The 24,285-nt window shown below is 38.5% G+C and overlaps 1 pseudogene; it reads right to left on the minus strand.

The window, feature by feature from the left end:
- Positions 1–6,400: 6,400 nt before the first annotated feature.
- Positions 6,401–24,244, minus strand: LOC113504817 (annotated as a pseudogene).
- Between the last annotated feature and the right edge of the window lie 41 nt (positions 24,245–24,285).

Consider the following 24,285-nt stretch of genomic DNA (forward strand, 5'->3'; position numbering starts at 1 on the left):
TTGAAATTGGGATATGAAATTTGTTTTACTCCTAAATATGACCAGTAAACATATAAAAATGTAACCCAGTGTTAAGTAATCAGTTTTCTATTACAAAACGTGCCTCTCCGTCAACGGCCGATATCTTACTTTATTGGTCGAAAAAAAGCTGTATTTTTTGCTCCTAAAAATATGAGTAAAGGAACCTAGTAACTATTACGTTACCCGACTAAAGGCTGATGATAAAAACACAATGTATTGCCATTGACTCTATTTTTTTCCACGGGTTCATTTTCCGATGTAGCATTCGATTTTGGAATTACGAAAAACAAATAAAAAAAGTAAAGTACAATACAAAAAAATGGCCACCGACGTGAACGAGCCTTAACACATGAGCGCTCATTATAACAATTCATATCATCGCCCTAATGAGGGCAATAACTATTTCAAACGATATTTGTTTTGATAAATCATAAAATGTCTGTCAGCTTTGAATAATGTTACGTAATAAAACTGTTTTGCAATTGAACGTGGAATTACGAAGCTATTGTGTTTTGGTTTTAATTAAATCAATTAATATTTACTATGGAAATTCGTTAAACATGATAAATCAGTCAGGCAAGAGGCACTTCACATACAAAGAACGGGGTCCTCTATGGGAGGTAGGCGATACTGAATAGGTACATTCTTAAGATAACTTACTTACTAACTTTACTTAAGACTCAAAATTAAGTTTACTCACGATATTGGGGATGTGGTAATGAACTGTAGTTAACATTTCGTTGGTCCAGCATTATTTCGTAGCAATCTGTAAGGCTACAGGGCCCCGATTCTGCTATTTACAATGGCCGATGATTGAATGCCAATTGGATTAAATTTGAAATGATTCCTTGTTATTGTGTAGGAAAATGCTTTAGAGAATAAGAAAATTTTCATTTTAAGCCAAATCTATCGACCGCTTTATAGTATCCATGAGAAAGAACTTACTGAATGTTACATGATATAAATATTTCCAAAATTCTCTGAATTCCTCCTAACATTCGGTACCACCTACCTCTTGATAACTACAAAGCGAACGGACATAAAGGATTACTTTTAGAGGCAAAGGCACGACGACTTTCATCCTCTCGAGGGAAAATGGCGCGCGATCTGACAGCTGAGAGGTTTGGCGCGCTTTCATTTGAACGATTGTTGCCCGCTAATGGTGCGCGCCGAAACAATAGGGAAATATTGCGATCTCCGCACAAAGGACATTAGCGTTTGATGTTGAATGCTATTGTGGCTATACGTATGAATTGTGTTAGCGATGCGAAGTATTCTTTTTATTGCGATAGCCTTTTCTTTGCTAAAATATTGATCGTTAGTCGAACACATAAGAGGCTACTTTGTGGATGAAGCATGTTAATTTTTATTCAGCCAGTTAATAGTTAAAGTATTATTTATCTAATCAAGGTTATTCTGATTCTGAATTTTATTTAAACTATGTACCTACGTTTGTTCTGCATTTTAGGAAGTATTAATATCTACAACTTTGTGCTAAAACACGGTATAAAGATTTTTAAAAGTGAAATGAAAGGCTTTTTTGAAATAATTAATTACAATAAGTGACTAATAAAAATACCAACAAAAATAATAGACCCGTTTTAATTTCTATAAGCTATTCGTTCGGTCCTTACAATTTACGCAAGCTAACGAACTAAGTCCACACCATTTGGCACATACTCGACACAATAGCTTACTCACACATAGATGATTAAATGCAACGGTGTTCATTGTAGCTCATTACATAAGCACGTCGTCACGTCGTCACGCCGACACGCCGTCACGTTGGCACCTCCGGCACATGGCGCGCACATAATTGTGGTCCTGCAACAGCCCTGCTCAATGCCCACTCGAGACAAGCACGAGGGAGATTACGAAACAATGGATTTTTTCCAAAATACATAATAATTCACAGCGTCAAATGAGGCAGCTTTTTGTGTGGCTTGGAGATCCGTGGACTTGGGTTTGGCTATTTTCGTGGATAATAAATTAATAAGTACCTAGATGGATTTTTATAGGTACTAAACCACTTAATTAAAGTGTTCATGAAAAGCCTTGTCTTACGAATATTTCAGCATCTTATATAAATGGCATGAGCAAAAAGACTTGACAAGAATTTATACGGAATAGCCATTAAACAACTGGCCAAAACTAACAAACTCAAATTCAAAAATCAAACAAGAAATTGCGTCATATTCCAGATCAAAAAATAAAAATCCTCCGAAGCAGTACCAATCAGGATAATCACGATCGTACGGAACCGTGACCAATTTTGTCAAATCCCAACACATGGGTGGATTTTTGAGATTTTTTGGGTCCGTGCTCAAGAGGAGTGCTTCAAGCTCGACCGCTGCGCCGCGCGAATTATTAAAAAGTAAAAAATAAAAATATATGGCCCTTGAAAGTGAGGTCGCCTGTACAATATAACATGGCAGCTTACTCGCGGACAAATGATTATGGTTTTATGAATTTTAGTCTTTTGTTAATGATGTCATGAATAAGTAAAGCTGATGCGCGTTATGTCAGCCTTCACACATGGTGTGAAGTGAAACTTTGTATTTTTTACATACGATGACAGTAGGTATTTTGATTTACTGTGCGCCAGTGCCTAACTACACTTAAAGTGGAAAAATTCAAACTTTTTATGAAAATAAGAAACAGTGCAAGAGTCTGATAATTATTTTCATATTTGATCTCTTATAAATGAAGGACACAAAACAGTGAGTAGGCTCTATCTGCCCACTTTGCCAATATTTTAATAATATTTTTCTAAATCCTTAATGTTTACGTTTATAAGGTCCATTAGTCCCAAAATCAAAACACGCATATCTACTTGAAAATCCTTGCAAAAACATATCATGATGCAGAGATACTAAAACAACTTTTTTCAAAAACCGGTAGTCACAAACAATGACTTGAAATGAGTTATATCTCCCCTCCACGCCTAACCAACCGAATGACAAATGAATTAGGTGAAATAATACAAAAAAAATTACACAATAGCATTCAAAACCGGTTGTGGGCGAATTTGTTACTGAAATGTAGCAACATCTGTCTAGAGGGGAGAATGTCACACAGCAGTAATGCAACCACCAACTGTAAACGTAATCAGACTTCAACTCTATCCTGCTGAAATAAGAATGAAAATCGTTTTTCAAATTTGATTGTTACGACCTTTTTTGTAAATAAGGTTCGAGTTAACGCCATTACTGTCAAGTTGTGAGCCAATCAGCGGCGAGTAGCACCGCCCAATCAGCGCCGTGCATAGCGCGTGATCCGAATGTGAAATTTGGGGGAAAGTTTATCGTCAGTTAGTTTTTGTGTTGACTGAACTAAAATTAATTTGTATTTGGATGAATGAATGTAGGTTAGATGTTAAATAACCACATCTGTTTGTAGATTTATGTTGTTGTTGCTTCAGACAGGGACCGATATAATTTACGCTTTAAAGTGAAGGGCATGGCTGTAGTGGCCTACCTAATGATGCATTATATATTGTACCTAATATATTGTTTTTTAGATATATTTAAATAATGTTGAAGTGGAGCCTACTTAAATATATCTATTTAAATAGTCTTTGAATCATTATTAATTTTATTCATACAGGTGAATGGGACAAAGACTTGCCTTTGTCTAAAATTAGGAACTGGTACGTTCCATTATCTTTATATTAACGTCCATATCGCTCAAGCTAATAGCTCCGTATATTCATTATCATCCTAGCCTTTTCCCAACAATGTCGGGGTCGACTTCCAGTCTAACAGGATGCTGCTAAGTACCAGAGTTTTTCAAAAATCCTATCTGACCTTTTCTACTTACCTTGGCAACACGATACCACTTAGTCAGACTTTCTAGCTACTAACTACCCGTAACGACAGTCAAATACGTATAAGTAACAGCCGGGACATACAATTTAACCCATTCGCTGCCGATCTAAAGAGTAACAATATTACCCAGTTGCCGCCATACTGTACTATGCAGCCCGCCCATCGGCGGTCCCGGCATCTTAATTATGTATTTTTGCCCGCCCATTGGCGTTTTCGGCATGAAGCTGCAGATTCCGACATGAATCGTTTGATATCGCATCCAAAAAAATCCTAGAAAATGCTATTAATTTGACTTAAGATAACGCGAACGCATAATATAAGCCTTCATTGCTTTTATCAGCCAGCCCTTTGTTCTGGCCCGGCCGACCGGCAGAAGTGCCGGCCGGCTGTCTGGGACGTTTTAGGCCAAAATAAACCCTGCCGAAGGGTTTTTTTTTAATTAAGAGGCGTTCCAAATGTTTTTTCTTAGTATATTTCACAACTTAATCAGAACTTTCTGTTGATCAATGTTTCGAAGGTTTTACACCTTTATGTGAAATAGATGATAACACTTTATTTTTATACACGAAATTCATGCTTAAGAAGTAGCGAGCAGAGAAGTTTTTACATAACTTAATAATAGCCGTTAGTCTTACTAAAATTTACAAATGTTTAGGACCTCTGATATAAAATCTTGCCTTTTTTCAAAACTTCAAATATCAGCAGGCCATTTGAGTTGCAAATCAATATTAATAAAACAAATCTTTACACATTATCTCATTACTTTCTGACGTTATTTCGTAAAGTTATTGCAGTTTAAAATCAAACCGCCCATGGGCGGTCTCGGCGTGAAAGTTAAAAAAAATTGCCCGCCGATGGGCGGGCTCGGCACTGAATGGGTTAACGTGCCTGAATGCCCAAACGCGGAGGGCCCAAATTGTTTGTCAGTCTGAACACAACTTAAACCTAGTCAGTTCCAAGAGTCATTTATGTAAGAAAATAATTTCCCAGATACTTAAGCAAACCATTTAAAACTATCGAAATGTAACAAATGTATCAACATGCCGGCGCTACCTCCACATTCTCACACGCATAACATTTGAACCGTAAACCTTGTAACTCTGCTCGTTTCCCATAAACGCGGCTAAGATCTAGAATGTTCACTTTACCATGAAGTAATGTGTCAAAGGTTTGTCTTTGTGTTCCACACGTACTAATGACTCGGGGAGTGGCGCGGCCAGCGTGTCGCCGCCCTCCCCGCGGCGCTCGCGTGACTCTCAATCGCCGCACGCGGCGCGCGCGCAGCACGCCACCGAACTCAGAATTCAAATTTCATTTGACAGATGACTTTTGATTTCCGAGTCTTAAGAATTTGAGTGGCGTTTCTTGATCGTCGGAGTGTGAATGAGCAATTTCCGTTTTGATGGGAATTTCGCGGATCAGTCATTGTTGTCACGGGAGAAGGTCAAGTGGTCGCGTATCGCTCGACTTGCTTGTGGTGTGTGAATGAGATCCTTTCACTCGGTGTGCAGATTATGTCAAAAACTATTATAGCTTCACAGTTCGTTAGATTTGACGTTTTTGGGACTGGGGCTAACTTTCTTTTCCGGATGACAGATTTTCCCATGGATTGATTTGTTCGATTTTATGGCAGGTGGTCTATGAGTGAGGACCTTGTCAAATCAATTCACATATCCTTACATAAAATTATAGTAGCCATTTAAAATGCGATAAAATTTTACTCAAAATGAGTCACAACCTCCCGTTTCAGAATTTGTAAACTCTACATCGTTGGTCAATCTACCCTGTTATTTTTATCCTGAAACAGACACTATTATTAACTCATATAAATAAGTCATGAAATACGAATTTTTCCAACGTTATTTTTCGCCCTAATAAGTACCGATTAAACTTAACCTTTAACATAACACAACACGTAATTATTGTTCTCTAAACTCAATAAATTATTAACAGTCCATTACATGCAGTCTGGACAAAAAATACTTAAAAAATCACCGTTAACATCATTCATACCTCGAGTGGCTCCCATTCAATGCCTACCTTAGCTCATGAAAGAAATTTAAAAAAGAACTATTGATCGTGCACAAACGCGAGCCACTTGAAAATCTTTTGTCCGCCATATTGGAAAACGTTTTGACATGTGCACTAATGTGTTTAGTTTATTATTATTTTGATGTCGGTATATAAGGTACTTGTACATATACCTATTTATGTGGTTAAAGGTGTGTGGGAGGAATAAAAGGTGGGCTTACTTTGTACTTTTATAGTTAAGATATAAGATCGTAGTTAATTTGAATTAAATTTATATTTCCAATCCAATTTTCGAACTTTCATTTTTACCCATGAGGTGTCTTTTCTTCATTTTACTTCTAGTAAATCAACACTCAAAATTCTAATAAAATGTTGATTAGAATTTTGAATGTTGACTGAATTGTACTGTTGTTTAGGTTTTTGTTTTTTTTATCAGATTATCAAATTGATATCGATATTTTGCTATTATTATGATGGAATAAAAGGAACGGACATGCAATATAATAAATAATACAATGATAGAGGTGTCGAGATTTTTATTATTTTTGTTTAGGGTGCCAAACTGATTGATTCACATAAAATTCGTGGCAATAATGCGCCCGTCATAGGGAACCTATTCAGCTTTAGAATAGGAGCTCCCGGAAACAGTAAATTATATTCCAGTATTGTAAACTCAGTTACAAAATCATCTACGAATTCACACAAATAACCTCCTGTTCCGAAGTCGGATAAATATAAGTCAATAGATACGGAGATCTCTGCAAAGTTCGACAAATTATATTAAATTGTGGCAATATAAAAATACTTATTATAGTATCTACCACCACTACTAATTGAACTTGTCTTATCAATAATTTTATTATATTTCTGTTTCATATTTATACATTTTGTAATTTTATGAAAAATGCTTGGGTACTACTTTTTCACAAAATAACAAACATCGTTTTTGTGAAACGCCAGTCTTATGGGCGAATATTTAACGCTCAATTTTTAGTAGCACTATTTTTTAATTGCCTCTCATACTCAAAATAATGTAGCGAGCGACATACACACATTCAAAAACGCCTTAAAATCGAGCGTTTTTAGTATTCGGGGTTAGTCGTCAATGTTAATCGCGTACAGTTGCCAATAAAAACACATTAATTAGTACACATAACTTACTGTAGTACAATCTAATCGTTGGGGACTTGGCAGGGGCACTGCAGTACCCCCAAGACAGTAATATTTTATGAACAGATATGAAACATAGTCGATAATCTTTTAATTCTCAAAATATCACATGTAAACATAACTAGCTAAAATAGGTACAATTTCTAGCCGTATGCAACATACCTCACTAACTATTTAGCTTTCAAGACGAATTTCACAAAATATACAAAACATAAATAAATGTGGAAATAATAATTATATGTGTACATTGATGATATATTTGTAGGTCTTATACGTTGTTATTTATAATTATAATACAAGTATGGAAACAGATATTGGTTACTTCATAATTAAATTATAGTTTCCCAACAAATATCCGCTCGAATCGAAATTTTAGATATGCACTATATTGCCTGTGGCAGACAGCGTTTTTTATAAAATTTTATTTCACGTAACATCTAAAAGTCTGGGGCTGCGGTGTTAGTGCCACGAGCCGCCTTGGCTGGAGCCCTGGTACCGGCGGCCCTGCCCCGAGGGCGGCTGGTCGCTGTGGTGCCGGCTCCGCGAGTCCCGCCCGCCCTGCGTGCTGTACCCCTGGTTACTAGATTTGTTTGTGGAGCTGTAGCCCTGGCTTGTCTGGTGACCACCATACTTCTGGTAGCCTCCACTCTGTGAACTGTATCCTTGACTCTGACTCCGGTTCTGGTTATAACCACCAGAGTTATTCCCGAATCTGTTTTGGTTGCCGTAGCCGTAACCAGAGCGACTGCCCTGATTGCCCTGGCTGTAGCCTTGCTCGTGGTTGTTCTGATAGCCGCGGGAGCCCTGACTGTGGTCGCGGTTATACCGGTTGCCTTGCTCCTGGTTACCCGAGCTGTAGCTGCGGCCGCCTTGCCCGTGCCCTTGGTACGGCATGTACCCGCTGGGTCGGGGACCGAACGACTGTGAGCGTTCTGTAACAAGCGGTAGATAGCATTATTAGGGGAATTTGATAAACTGAGGAATATGAATATGACTGTTATTTGTATCATATTTATAATTGATATCCCAACAGTCACGGCTGCAGGCGTTGTAGTCAATATAACCGACATCACCGAGCAACTATGTGCACAAGCCGGCTTTATTTTAAGGCTTCAGTGCGAGAATCAAACGCCATCTTTCATCCCGACACTTGTATGAATATAAACGTTCTCTTTGAGCACAAAACTCGCGTATTGCGACACTCGACTAAAAGTCGGTGCGACGCGCCCCGCGCGAATCGCACGTCGAGTGTTTAATCGCTCGCTTTGTCAAGAACCTGCACCACGATAATGTGGCTCTGGAAGAGGACTGGTGACTCCTGCCACAAATTTATTAACAAGCAATTACAATGCATTACATTTTGTTTTAGTTACGAACTCAAGGAATATATCGAAACAAAAGATATAGTTTTTTCGATCGACAACATAAATCACACAATATTAAGACAAACGTTCTCGACTATTACTGTAACGCGGATTCTCAGGATCCCGTTTAGAGACCCATACTAAAACTTGATATGTCCTTTCAATAGTTTCTATTAAAAATATCCCCGATTTTTTTTTTAATTGGCCTGTATATCAGAATCGCCAAAAAAAGAAACAAATTGAATAAAGCTTTGAAAAACGAGAACTTTTCCGTAGTCGCATCTAGAATAAATACCAACTACGCCCATAATCTGTGAACGTCTAAATAACACTAAGCTTTTTCGTACATCACAAATTTGACGCGTAAACCGATTGCAAGCGACCAGACTCCAGTGGCTTAGTAACATCGCACACAGATTAAAAATATTTGCATTTTGTATTGAGATGAACACTTTTGATTTTAGAGAGGGATTATCAGTAGCGATGTGGAAAATGGTGGGGATATAGCTTTTGTTTCATTGTTTTGGGGCTTTTTGGGTAGAATTTAAGGTGTTTGCAGATATTAAGTTATTAACTATAAATCGACTAGGTTAATAATAATACTAGATTCATATTGGTCTGAGTACTGATCAAAAATGAGGATATATTTAAGTACACTTTAAACCCTTTACAGACGGAGCGACTTTAAAAAAAACGAATTTAATTGCAAGGAGAAACATTAACTTTTTGTTTGTTTCACCATTCCAAGCAATTGTTATTTTAAAATAAAACAATTAATGATCAAAAGCTGAAAAATATTTTAAAGTACAAATACATGAAAAACTTACGTCTGGGCCGTACTGTACACAAAACAATGGTCCAAAGCCTGCAATATCTAAACAAGCAGTTAAGTGTGGTAGTAATTTGCGAGAGAATAGACTATTTGTACCTGTCACACGTAGCAGCGGAGGCATTAATAATTGCAGAGCGTCGAGTGCGTAACGACGCGTCGCCATTAGCTGGCATTGTTGTTACCGACGTTGGCGCCCAACGCGGGGCACGTACAACGCGCTATTAATTCTAAGTTCTTGATTGTGTGTGGGTGAGGCAGGCTGGGTCAAAACTCACAGTACGTATTGTGTAGATATTATTTGTGTAGGATTTATATATCGATATTAAATATATTTTGAGCTTGGTAACTTGCTTTATTCTTTTTTCTGCTCCACAATAGTACAATAGAAGTTAAACATAATAAAACGTGTGGATTGTTTCATTTTAAGCATTATGTAAAACATCTATGAGGATTTTGCGGGTTGGTATAATGACAATTACGATTTTTGTACATATACTTGTTAATTTAAAGTACTGTTGTAGAGCAAGCTAAGCTTAAAGGAACTCGCTTAAGGCGGTAAGATTGTCAAAGCATCCATTTTCGGGACTCGAGTTACGCCATCTTTTCACACAGCCTGAAACTTTACAAGGTTTGTGACTCACTGTATCGTAGCATTACTGATTTTAACTTATGTTACAAAATACACTCTACATTTATAGCCAAGTGCTCTATAGGCCACCAAAACCATGTCCCTGAGGATGACATGCTAACTTGTCGCTAGTTCGACTTCGGAGGCCTGATTAGTAAATTATGATCTACAAACTACAAATACATTTTCTAAGAGAAAAGAAATGGCCCTTAAGAGTGGATGGAGATGTTTCTTGGAGGATATTCTTTATAAGGATGACTTTTCAGTATCGCGCAACTAGAGTCACTAACGCTTCAAAAGAGCCTGAAAAAGGCCTACTTAAAAGAAACACGTTCTGAATATGAATCACTTTGTTAGACATTTATTCTTACCGGTTGTGTCATAATATGTGCATTTGTACGCCATTAACAATGTTTTTAAAGCTCTTCTATAGCAATTACGTTACATAAAATAATTGTCATATCTGTCAACGGTTGTTACACATCAGTGGCTACAAGTCCTTACAGAGCAGTGGTAAAAACTAAAAAATATAAAAGCAGGTGGCAGCAGACATAATAGGCACCTAATGGGCGCGCCGCGTCACATTCACGTGAAAGCCAGGGCGGGCGACGCCGGCCAAATTATACCACCGACGAGCTCGCTATCTAACCCAGGGACGGAATTTTGAATTTTGAAAATACTTACAACTATAAATAGAGAAATTCTGTCTCATACTTGGCAAAGTTACTAATATCAGTTGCCCTTAAGAATTGTCACGACAGAATATATGAGAAGTACAATGGGGTGTTATCAGAATGGAGTATATTGATTTAGTCAAACATGTTATGACGTCTGTTAATAAAAACACATAGCAGTCGTTTACGTAATAAAATAAGAGGGAAAAGGAGGAAAAATCCAGTCAAGTACTAGGCAAACAAAATCAGCGCCCACTATTATACAGTTTTATTATATTTATGAAACGGCTAATAGACCTAGTTGTCGGCGTCGGGGATAATGTAAAAGATCTATTATAACATTTAGGGACGATAACTACGTAGATCTATTTTTATTGTTTGCACAAGTCTTATTTTAATGATGGTAACAAGAAAACGAAAATAGTGAACAGGTGTAGGAAACGGCAAAGAACAACGGCTAGGGAGTACCCGAGTTCCGTAGTTTGTATATTTAGCTTTGAAAGCATTTAGACATCTGTGACGACCTGACCACGTCACTTTTATCTAGACACATAATTTAACACAATCACAATAAGAAGAATAAGTAAGTAAGTTTCCATCAGCCTCGTCGAAACGCAATCTAATTATTAACATTAATTCACTCAAAATTAATACCAAAAATATGAAAAAGTAACCATTGTGTAAGAAATCCCAAAAAAAATATATAAGAAAACATTCCCATCCGTCACAAATTCAAGATGATAATTTCGACATCAGCTTTGCCTCCAGCCCTCATAGCTCGTATCGTTTGTAACCACAGGCTCTGGACCTGTGCACTCGCTCGTCAGTGAGGCGGCGCGCCCTTGAGCACGCGCGGGCGGTGCCTCTAATTACCGGCGACTGGAGACAATGTCGAGAGCAGACGACTCGTTTATTTTTTATCTACCCTCGGAATACACGCCTTCATTATGCGTGGAGCTAACTCGCTGTACAAACTGTGCTGGGTACAATGTTTAGTATTACATTTGTTATTTTACTTGGTATTATGCTCTATTCGGTTTTGTTATATGCGGTTAAAATAGAGTTGAGTGAGTTTGATGTCCTTAACGAACTGTTTTAAAGATATGTACTTTTATGTTTCTGTAAAAGATGTCGTTATAAAGATACTACCATAGCTGAAAAAGTGGGACTTGCGTGAGCATTTCTTTTTTGTTTAAAATTTTTGGTACAACGAAATTTTATGCTAGTTACGAGGGGAGTTTCATAATCATACTAATAGGCTCAATACGCATAGACAATTAGACACCCAGACTCAGGACAAGCATTCGTGGATCACACAAACGCTTGTCCCACGCGGAGATCGAACCGGCGGCAAGTCGCGCTCATTGGGTACGGCGTGGTGACAGATTTTCTTATGCTAAATTCGCCTTACTTCAGCAGTCTCTAAGTGTTAACACTTACAGCGTATCCTCCACATTTCCAGTTGGACTTAACTCCCGGATTTGGGCCATCAAACTATCAGGTTACATAAACATACATTTTATAATTATTCTTCACGAACATGAACATGACAACATACATATAAAACACTAAAAAAACACGTCAATCATAAAATAAAATAAGCGTGTTCAATTAAAACCTTCCCTTAGTTGGGGGTTGAAACTCATAATTGGGCCGCGTGCCCCCCGACCCCGGTAAGCCCGGTAGCTTTAGATAGCTATGCAAAAACAACCCTTATCTCATTGTAATAAGAATGACAATTATTGTACTTTTTATTTAAAATTAATTGAATTGTAATTGGGAGTGTTGTGTAGTGACTTCTGACGAGTTGTCAGCGTTTGACCCGATTGATGCAGAGCCTGCACTCGTGATTGGAACTAGGAATAGAAGGATGCTTAGGGGTTACATACAAACCCTTGACTTAGCTTATTAAACTGAAAAAAGAGTATGAAGTATTTACAAAAGTAACAATAATGTCGCTTGGCTTTTAATCAGTAACATCGAAAGAGTAATTTCAGTTTACACTTTTTCAAGTCAAACTATTTTTTACCCGATGACGGCGAAACCAACTTAGAAGAGCTAATTTATGTATGCATTTTAATAAGTAATGATTTAGATTAACTAAGCTTATCGTTTCTTTTGATTGTAGGTAGTCGTTGAATCACGAAAGTACGTTCCAAACAACCACTTGCACATCCTTAATAAAAGCTACTAAATTGAACGGTATCTCGAGATCAAAGTATTAAAAACGTATAAAAATCCAATAAATAAAAAAATACACTTTTAACAAAATATAGAAGCCTCAATTCATAGATCGAAAGAATAAAGAGCGAACCACTCAACACTGCAAAATAACCCACATTTAAAGATCACAAGATATCTTTATCCGATTATTAAAAAAAACCTAAACCCGGTATTAAAACACCTGGTTAAAGATTACAAAAAAGAAAAAGTAAAAAAAAAAACTTCCGACATTGTATCGGTAATCCTCTATAGGAAGCACTTGAGCTTCGATATTTAAAAAAATCGCCGCCTATTGTTGGCAACCCTCTATAATTATTATTTTCGTAGCTGGCGACACGGAGGCACACAATGGCGTCCCTACGCACTTCCTGTTTGCCCTCGCGCGCTATTAAACGTCAATGCGAGCGATTGGCCAATTTGAATTTCGAATGTCGTATAATGGAATACATTTGCCGGCTATTTGTGTGTAAAATTTTGTTTTTTCTGAGTGCTGGCTAGTAATTATCTATTTAGTGCAATGGATCGGGCGTTTTGTTGATGCTTTCGTAAAGAGATCAAATTAGAGCATTGTTCGATAATTCAGGATGTAAACACAGTAGTTTGTCTAAGTAATGCGCGGCCGACAAAGGCAGGAGTAGGAGTAAATAAAAAGAAAAAATGTACGATGTTCTAGTAAAACAGCAGATCAGAAAAATCATATAACTCGGATATTTTTCTAGTACGCCTAAGGAAGGCGTAACGGTATTTGCAAATCAATTATGTTACGTCGACTGCAGCTATGTAAAAATGATGTAAACGATGTAAAATTGATGATTGATTTAATTTCATCCCATTTATTTAGTATGACCTTAGATGAGCCCTTAAAATACATTATTTCGATAGAGAAGACCAGCAAAAATCGTGTCTAATTAATAGAAAAAAAGTATGACAATTTATCCGAGAAAGACTTGAAGAAATATTTCAACACGATTTTTAAATATTTTTTTCCATACCGTATCAGAATAGTATTAGCTATACCACCAAATACTTGTTAACACCACACCAAACGGCCTAAGGTCACATGTAGTAGTTGACGACTACATAGCCCTCCGGCGTCACTCGGAGGGCGCCATCAACGCGAGCTCTGATTGTCGAGCGATTATGTTTGTATTGTGGTACAACCCTAGCCCCGGGCCTTCGATTTTAGCAGGGGACGCAAATTGGACCACAATGACTGCGAGATGTTTCATGATGTGATGTAATTGTTTAGCTTTTATTTGTGGGAAGTTCGTTATGGTATCAATTTTTGATATATTATAGATACTTAATCATAATTAAGCAACAAATTGACATGTAGTCGTCTTGATAGTCAGATAATTAAGCTCGGAATTAAGGTAAGCTCGGAATTAACGTAGAAGGTGTTGAGTGTTGCGGCGCAACTTGAGGGAGACCTATATCCAGCAGTGGACCTCGATAGACTAAATTAATTGATTTGTGATTTCGTTAATTTGCAGTGGTTTTTTTTTTTAATTCTCTCTCGATTAATTGATTGGATTATGCTACTTATTAAATACATTCAACAAAGTTAATTAATGAAGTAAATCTCTCTCATCGTCGCTTTTACATTTTATTTTCATATTGCAGATTTCAAAATCGAGTCATTAAAATATAGTCAACAAAATCAAAGCTCAAATAAACATAACCCGTCAATCATGAACGTATTAACCTCCCGTTGATCACGTGCGACGTGCGCCAGCTCCGACAGCCAATTAACCACTGACGAGCGTGGGCGCGGGGCGTAGGGGAGCGGAGCGGAGGGGCGGGAGGAGGAGAGGGGAAGTCACGTGACTCAATTATATCGCACGCTCGCGCCATTGTTGGCGGAAATGACGTGCGGCCGAATTAATTTTTAATAAACTCAACTACTGTTTGTTATGCTGACGGTTATTAGATTGATGTTTGTTTAATTGTCGAAAATTATATTTGTAATACATTTTCCCAAATAGAGTTTAGAATGTTCTGCAGAGAATCATCTATAGTCCGATTTTTAATTCGAGGCAGTAAAATGACATTTCCAGTGTGGCAGGTTTTTAATTCCAAATAAATAGTGATGTGTTAGAATCGACTTATTACAATCAAAAGTTAGTCGAGCTTACATTTTTTTATTCAGATATCAAATTAGCTCTGTATAAAAAAAAAATACTTACGACAATTTATCAAAAGACATGCACGGTGACTGTTTTTAAATGTAAAAAAAATAATAATATTAATTTAAATTTATAAAATTAAAGCCAAATGCGGTGCTGGTATAAGATGAAGCACCTTACCATGCAAGAAAAGTCGAGCGCATCCAACTCCAAACTGGATGAATTCTGACATTATGCAGTGGTTGGATGAAAAACAAATTTAATATCAACTTACAATTATAAAAGCTCAATTAATAGAAATAGTGAATTTTTATACAAATAAAATAAAGCATGACTAAATGTCATCGTCGTAGTAAGATTTCCAAACATCACTATTGTAGCGGGTCACCCTTTTTTGTATAAATGACAGTTGCAATTGTCATTTTACTGCCTATAATTAAAAATCGGACTATAGTTTTCCTGTGTTAGGAATATACGGAATATTACGTACCGAGATTGTTAAGAATCTTATCGATTAAATTACAAACAGAGTTAGCATGGCTGGTAATTGCACTTTTCATTTAAGTTATTTGTGCTCACAATTTTTTTTATATACTATTTCACTAGTTTTATCAGCATGGTTCACCACGACTTTAGACAAATGGAGGCAGCTTTACTGGTAGTAACATTTTCGAACAAACTTTGGTTTAACTTGACTTGTTGTAATCGAGATTGTCCTGACCGACGATGCCTCCTTCGATAGGCTGTTGTTCCTAGCAATATATCCCACAATTTGTACCAGAGGAAGAGTGCTTGGCTGCCCACAGCGCCTTGGTGTAAGTAACTGCTTCAAAAACTTATTTTTCCATTGAGTAGCCATTCGAGAAGAATGTTTGCAGTAATCATGTTATTAAAGAATATTTGGAAAAATTGAATAAAAGAAAATTGAATAGAAATGGATTCGCTATGCAATTTTTTTATGGTTATGCTTTATGGTAAAGAACATCCTTTTTCATTATGCGAGGGAATTTTTCTCATGTTTTGCATGCCGACCGACGTGTAAAGTGAGCCAGCGCCTTCAACTGGTGCTAGCATCAGAAGGGCAGCGCGGCGACGTTAACGCTTCTCAGCGCAGAAAAGCTCGACGCAAGTCAGAACATACGACCAGCGTTTACTGTGTAGTCTAGATTAGACACATTGCCTCCATGGGCCACCGTGAGTCCGAGCTAAATTCCGCATTGCGAAGAGAAGGGTTTGTCATTTTCAAGATATCTCGGTAGAGCTTCGTTCCCTAGAGATCAAAGCTTGTTGTACCTGGTGTAAAGACCCAACTTTCTAAGTGCTTATGGCAGCAGGTCACAGGCTTCATGACCTACAAAGCGACATACCAAATTGGTACGGTATGGTAACATAAGCGTTCAAAGAAACAATAATAGGTGTCCAGTTTCTCTGCGCAGAGGCTCTCAGCCCAGGCGGTATTCCTAAAGGTAGTTATCCTGGTGTGTACTCACGATGCTGTCCCTGCGGCGGCGGCACGGCCCCGTAGGGCTGCGCGCGCGGCAGGTGGTGGCCCAGCATGCGGCGGCCCGCCTCCTCCATGGACGCTATCGTGTTGGAGCGGACCATGCCTGGAAGATACAAACATATTTATAACACTTGATAATAAGAACCCTCAACTAAGTTGTGGTGACGTATAGACTAAGACGAAGTGACTATTTACTTTGGTTTTTGTCTAGGGCTTCAGACATCCTCATTTATCATAACTTCAGAATTGAGTAAGTCTTCGTGTGGCTTTGACTTGAGTGTTAAGCTAAACTAGTTTTTGGACACATGTATTGCAGCAGCATGGATTATGTTTTAAGGGCCGTTTATTATACTTAAGAATTTATTATATTTATGAACTTTCAGTTCAATTTTAAGTGTGAACCTCTATCGCCTTGCTGTTGTGGCACACGTAAATCCACGAATAAGAAACATTCACGGGCGCTTATGGGGTATACGAATTGATCAAACTTTTGGTAAGTTGTGTGTTAGTGGTACCTATCTGCGGGCGCCAGTTCCTGTTGCCGGTGTCCTCGGGCCCCTGTCCGGGGCGCAGCACCCGCGGCGGCTGCACCGCGCCCTCCAGGCGCCGCGCGGGGAACTCCTTGTCGTACTCGGGGTCCGAGAACCGCACGCACACCACCTGGTTACCCAGGACTGGCTGCAGGCCTATCACCGGTGAGGGTAGCTGCCTGCCATACAATAAGAAAGAGTTATATCAACGCCGGAGAAAACGGGACATAGAAAGATTCAACGAGGATCGAAAATGTAGTTACATGGCTATGATTGAGTCAGGTGACAACGTTGAAGAATGGAATACTGGATTGGGTGGACCAATCCAGTCCCAATCTAGTCTCTCTCTTGAAGTTTAATTTCAAGCTTTTTTTAATTTCAGTTTAAAATCATTTTTGAGCACGACGAAATTTGGTCAAAACAGCATAATTGAGCACTCACCCTCCGACGACGACGCAGTCCTTGCTGAGCATGACGTCCCCGCTGACGCCGTCGCTGCAGTAGCGGTAGCGCGCGGGCTCGGCCACGAGCGCGGCCAGGCGCGCGCCCGCCGCCGCGTACAGCCCGCACACGTAGGCGTAGCTCTTGTTGCCCGGGCCCACGTACAGCCGGTCCCAGCCGCGGATGTTGCGCTGCTCTGGGTCGCCACAAAGTACACCAGTTAGCTCATGAAGCGTAATGGATACCGGTTCAGAAAATATAAAACGTGCAACATACATCAAAAAATGAATTCGGCTACACCAGGGACTCCAAAAAATTACTTTCAACGTAAAAAAAAATATATAAAGATTGGTAGATTTTAAAAATCTAAATACCCACGTTTTTTAATTTTGAATTTTAACAGTTTTTATAGCTATAAATTGCAATTTCGTCGGATCTAAAGCTACCCTGAAAATTTCAGCCTGCTTATAGGGAAGAGCCTCAAAAAGTAAGTGTATAAAAACACGGGAATAAAATGGAACAAGGATTCATTTTTTTTATGAAAAGATAATCAATTGCCTAGAACTATAAACCGTTTAGCAAGGAAACAGACAGTGTCTCTGAAATAACTACAACCTCATGCTTCTCTTTAGCCCATTGAACTATTGATAATAATAATAGTATATCATACTCTCTGCTTCCGTAAGGTCCCCATAGTAAGGCTCCAGGGCCTTGAAGAGTCTCGCCTCGTCCACGAAGGGCAGCAGCGCGACGCCTTGCCACGCGAACTTCTTGCCGTTCAGGTCGATCTTGAAGTCCGTCGGGTAGAAGTCGATGATAGGCGAGAACTGCACAGATATAGTTATAGATTAATATTTTGTTCGGCTGGGTATAATGTTACTTTGTCGAATACAGATATACAGAACCAATACAGTAAACCTTTATTTAAAAATCCTGAACGAAAATTATATTGTAAATCCAAAACGATATATATTATTTCACTCATTTTTTGCAAGCTGATTAATGATTATATTAAAATCGTTTTTAAGTATTTTAATTAAAGAATAAGCTGAATTCTAAAGATATTTCCATTTAAATCTTGAATGATTATTTGCTTTGATAGTAACAGATTGGTTTTTCATCCCAAGTTCCTTAGTTTCATGAACAAATATCATATATTATATACTCACGGGATCCGACATGAGACAGGCCCAAGGCCGCGGCACGTGAGACGAACTGGCGGCCGGGAACACGCCCATCAGCTGCTCTAGGGGCCGGAACTACAACAATAATCCTTATTATTACGGCTATACGGTTGATAATCATTTCAACATTATAAACTTATTTAATTTTGAAAAAGTGACAGTGCAGGACTAGGTACAAATTAACATAGCAATATTTTATATTTTATGTAATAGAAACTATACCATACCTGACCACTTTAGGTTTTGCAATTCTTCTTTTCCTATCTAACCATATAGTTACATAAACAGTTTTATACATAATACTATATATGTCATATTTACCGGCTGCGTGCCCTCCTCGAACTTGGTGGACAGTCCGCAGATGTTGACGAAGTCGGAGGCGAAGGGCGCGTAGTGGTAGGGAAGTACCACTTCCAGCTGGCGCAGCCCTGGTAGTAGTAGCGCAGGACCCAGCACAGCCCGCGCACGTACTGCAGGGCCACGCGGTACCTGCCACACACCAGCAGTCAATACTCGCTCTCATATAGGTGGGAGGCGGGGGACAAGACTTGATCATGAAGATTTGTTACTCTTAAAAAACGTATAAAAATCGCCGGGTTGTTACGTCATTATCAGCCGCTTTCGTTGCCTGGAACGTTGGCGCCTTAAGTGTCCGTTAGATGGCGCTAGTGGTTCGTAAACACACTCAATGATACATATATTTCTATGACGGGTACAGTTTGTTAGTTTAGAATATATTTATAGTTCAAAAATTGTGTATGATAAGATTATATTAATTTTATAATTCATACTAGCTACTTAACATGATTAAAACGTGCCGTATTTAGTTTTTTTTTAATTATATGATAAATATTTCCACGAATCAAATAGCCTTGCCTTTCTATACAGCAATATATTTTTTAAATAGCTATAGAAGAAAACACTACTGCACTGCACAGAGCGCAGCTTATTTACATGAATCCTCAATACAAACCACTTGTTACAAGTCAATAACACTATTCACAAGACCTATATAGCCTCACCTGAACTCGAGGTTATCCCTGGCGACCTCGAACTTGCTCTCGTAGTACCGCTCCTTGAAGCCCTCCTCCCACAGCCGCACCTCGTCGTGCTTGTCGTCGTCGTCGTCGTCGAGTCCGGCCGCAGTCGCTGAGCGCTTGCGACCGCGATCGCCATCTTGCTCTTGCTATATTGATAATTTCGTTTTTATTTATTTAAAGCAAGTTAAATTATCATTACAAAGTACCTTAACGCGACAGGTAAGAACTTAAACTAAAACATTCAACCTACTGATGACATGAGTATTTATACGAATAGTTTATATTATTTTACAAGTATCATAACATAAATAGTAATAATTTTGCGAATTCACTAAAACAACATGTAAGCTCATCTGAATTAGAATATCATAGATGATATATGTATAATATTATGTATTTTACGTAATAGAAAAGCAACACAATGTTATACAATTTTCTGGCAATGCATTCAAACATACACTTTTTTTTATATATCAAAAAGCTAATCAGTAACTTTGCTGGGTATACTTACAGCGGCGGCGCGCTGCATGCCCGCAATACGCAGAACAGCCGCCTCCTGGCGGACGTTTTCCAGAGGTTTAATTGCCTCTGCAATAGGCTGCAAATTGAAAAAAACAATACATTATATAAAATAGACTTTAACTCAAATCGATACGGTTTTTATTTCATTGTTATCGTCATTCGATGTTAGTTTATATTAGTCACCAGCTAATTGGAAAAAAGCAATGCAAAATGAACTTTAACTCAAAGCAATACGGTTGGTATTTCAATGTTGTTTTAGCCTTACCATGGGCGCGAACTGTGTCTTCTCGAGCATCTGGAAGTTGACGCGCTGCTGGTTGCGCTTGCGCATCTTGTCCTTGTGCTTGAAGTTGAGCTCGTTCTGATGGCGCCGCTTGAAGATCTCGTCCTCCATGTGGCCCAGCTCCGTCATGATCACCTGCACCCGCTCCAGGTTCACGTCGCCGCTGTCTGTTATCCAACCCTGGATGGAAAAGAATATTAAACGTAACAGCAAATATATTGATGCACCGCTAAGATATTTCGATTATAAAAGGGAGATCATTGCCTTATTCTACAAGGTCATATAATAATTGTCTCACGCATTAAGATTTCGAGTAAATCATTGCTATTATTGTAATTACTTGCAGAATCATTAAATAACCGTATTATTAAACAGTATTACTGCAGTTTATTTTAGAGTCTCGTTTTAATAGGTTCATTGTCTTCGTTAAATTTGATTGTGTTGTGAAATATTTGTACTAAATTTAACAACCTTCTATACATCTCACCTTAGTCTTATAAACACACTTCTTATACAAATTGACTAATCGATCCACAGCGCCCTCTCTGATCTCCAAGCTCGGGAGATGAGGTAAGAAGTCATTTCCCACGAAGAAGCACATGAAGACCCAGTCGTCGAGCGCCCTCTCGAAGTCGTAGGGGAAAGGCAGGTCCGGCATCTGCAGCTCCTTCTCCAGGTACTCCCGGAGGACGCTCAGCCGCACGAAGATGAAGCTGTCCTGGTTGCCGAAGGCGGGGTCCGCGCGGACCAGCGCCGCGTCGGGGTTGCTGCCCGTGCATTCCTTCATTTCGTGTCCTGGTACGAGGAAATGGTTTTAAGAATAAAATGCTTTTTGTAATTTATAGATTGTTCAAAGAAAGGTTTTCAATCTTGCGATTATCAAGCTTAGCTACATATCGATAAAAGAAGGTACTTTTTGGTTAGAAGTGTCAAATATTTTGTAATTTTCATGTTTACAAGATGATACTTACTTAACAAATAAGGTATTTCTTGACTGAACACACATAGGTATTTTTACGGTATTTTTTTTTGTTCTTGAAATTCATTTATTTCTAATATATCGTCATAAAATGTACACTATGGCTCGTTTTTAAAAATCTCCTGTATACTGACCTAGTTGTCCGCACACGTCACAGGGCCTCGGCTTGTTGGGTTTGAACTCCTCCCGGATGATGGTGAAGTTGGGCTCGTGCGTGGCCAGCCCCAGCATGATGAGGTCGGCGTCGGCGCCGCACAACACGTGCTGCGTGTTCGGGTCGTGCTCCGGCTGCACTGCACACACAATACCGTCAACAGTCGTTATATTATTGATTTTCTCTTTCATAAAGGTGTGAAATAATTTGAGAAAAATAATTGTCTCAGTTCAGGAGTAGCTTAAAAAAATGTTATAGTATTCAATTAGGTCGTTATTATGATGGAAACTAATGCCGTGTTCATGCGGTGACTGCACGGATAGCCGAGTGGTTGAAGCCACCACGCCAAACCCACTGTGAGCGTCGTGTCGCGGATTCGATTCCCACGTAGGACAAGCATTTGTGTGTTCGACAAATGATTGTTCTGAGTCTGGGTGTCTTTGTGCATGTGAGTTGTATGTTTCTAAACCCCCCGCGATACAAGGATTAAATTCCTTATAGCGGGAGTCGTTTTTTAAAAAATGTTCAGATCTCACCTCTCTGCCTCCTGATATAATCCATAATCTTGTGTTCTCCTTCACCGGGGACATTAGCATCAGAGAGTATCACCTTGATGCCTTTCCAGCCTGGGTCATTGTTTAATCTGGAACCACAAAGTAATTATATAGAGTGGTAGAAAAAGCCCTTGTACAGGAAGGTTATAGTTTTGTCTTTTTTTAAAATATAGAACAAAATCCTCTTTTTCTGATCCAGCACAAATATAGACTTTTGAGAATGCAACCTCATATGACTAAACTACACAAACCTGTCATGTATATAATAATGTAGGCACTTGCTGAGTCTGTCCATGAAGGGCGTCCCGGGTGTGATGCAGTTGGAGTCGAAGTGCGCCTCCTTGGGCCTCTCGGGCGGCAGGTATGCGCCCTTAGCGAGCAGCTCCGACCGGATGCGGGCTATCTCATCAATTTTTTCCTGCGTTTCCTTAGACGCACGGAAACGACGGGACCTTTGCTGGTTCATTTTTGCTCTTGGTGCCTGGTTAACAGAAAGATTATGAAATTCAGTAAATGGGAATTATTATTGACTAGTTTATGTCCACGTTGTCGCGTGCTGGTATTATTCCCACATGCGTGCTACCATTTTCATAAATTTTATCCAATTATTTTAACTGTTTTTTACATTAAAAAAGTATTCCAAAAATGTAATAAGTGGTTAAGTTTCCATAAGCAAAAGGTAAACACAAAACCCTAAAACAAATAATTTATAAATAACCCAAAGCTAACAACGGATCTTGCCACAACATACTAATAATAATTATGTTGATGCAGAGTTGATGTTGAAACTGTGATATCTCCTAAGATATTTAAGGTTGCTGGTGGTTTTACTCATCAGTGACTCAGTACAGTCATATTAAATATATTGTTGAGGTCTGAATTGACATGTGGTATGATTTTTCATTTTTTTTTTCTGCTATTTATTTATTAAATACTTCTTAAGTTAAATGAGAGAGAGAGACAATAGAGTTAAACTTTGACACACTCATTTGGTAGGTCAGTCACTTATTGCTTGCTCACCTGCACTGGGTGCTTGTATTTTTACCTCAAAGGTTCGTGAGACTGTTTTTCATTAACCAATAGGGATTTAATTGTGCCAATAGGTAGGTATTTATGTAGGTACTAAATAAAACCATTTTTTTACCTGATTAAATCACATGAGCTGTAAGTGGCTAGATATAAATTATTTCCAGGTAAACAATCTTAGTAGTCTATATAAACACATTGAATAGAATTAATATATCAAAACCTCTGCAGATACCAGGCTGGAACCAAACCAGATATACATTTGCTCTCAACCTGTTTAAGGTTGTCCTGACTCTACACTAACAATATATTCACTTACAACTCCATCAATAGCCATGTACAGCAGCTTCCTGGGCCTCACAATCCTGAACAGCCTGTCGATGCACTCGAAGATAGCCACCATCATCTCATCCTCGTCCTTTGGGGGTGGCTTATCCTCCGGATGTGTACAGGGATGGATGATCCCGTTCATGTCCAGGTATAAGTTGTCAAACTCAACCCCATTGGGGTTTGGGAGGGATGAGTCTATGTACACGAGCTCGCCATCGACATCGGTAGGCTGGAACAGTAATTATTTATGTTACACCTTGTTATGGTAGCATTTTTTAAATGTAAGCATATAAAAGTTGTAAATGAGTATAGTACGTAAGTAGACCATTTGGCACTGAGTAGAGACACGTTTTGGATATTTCTTTTACTTGTTTTATAGTTATTATCAGTGTCAATTTTTTTGCAGCCGCCAATCGCCAATCATCAAACATGAGTTTAAAAATGTATGAATAATAGCAGGATAACGTCAGGCAGGAGGTCCAGAACCATTGTTCGAATAGCAAAACTATACTTATTTTCATAATTTAATGAAAAACTCGGTTGAATAGGATAACTAAAACAATTTACAACAAAACATTTTTTTAGGTTATGGTTTACCCTCTGTTCAATACATTCCACTATGACACTGGGGTACTTTCTACTCAACCAGCGGAAGAATGCTGGTACTCCCATCTTAAGGTTTCTCTTTATATTATCTGGTCTGATTCTTCACTTCGTTTATATTTTGTTACGTATTCATTCAACACAAACAAATCGACGCACAAGATGGCATTTCGAAAGTGTGAAAGAGAGAAAAATATTTTTAAGTCAAGTTGTCAAGTACGATAGCAAGAAAAGTTTCG

Source organism: Trichoplusia ni, chromosome 23 (genome assembly GCF_003590095.1).
Source record: "Trichoplusia ni isolate ovarian cell line Hi5 chromosome 23, tn1, whole genome shotgun sequence".
In the NCBI taxonomy this organism is placed as follows: domain Eukaryota; kingdom Metazoa; phylum Arthropoda; class Insecta; order Lepidoptera; family Noctuidae; genus Trichoplusia; species Trichoplusia ni.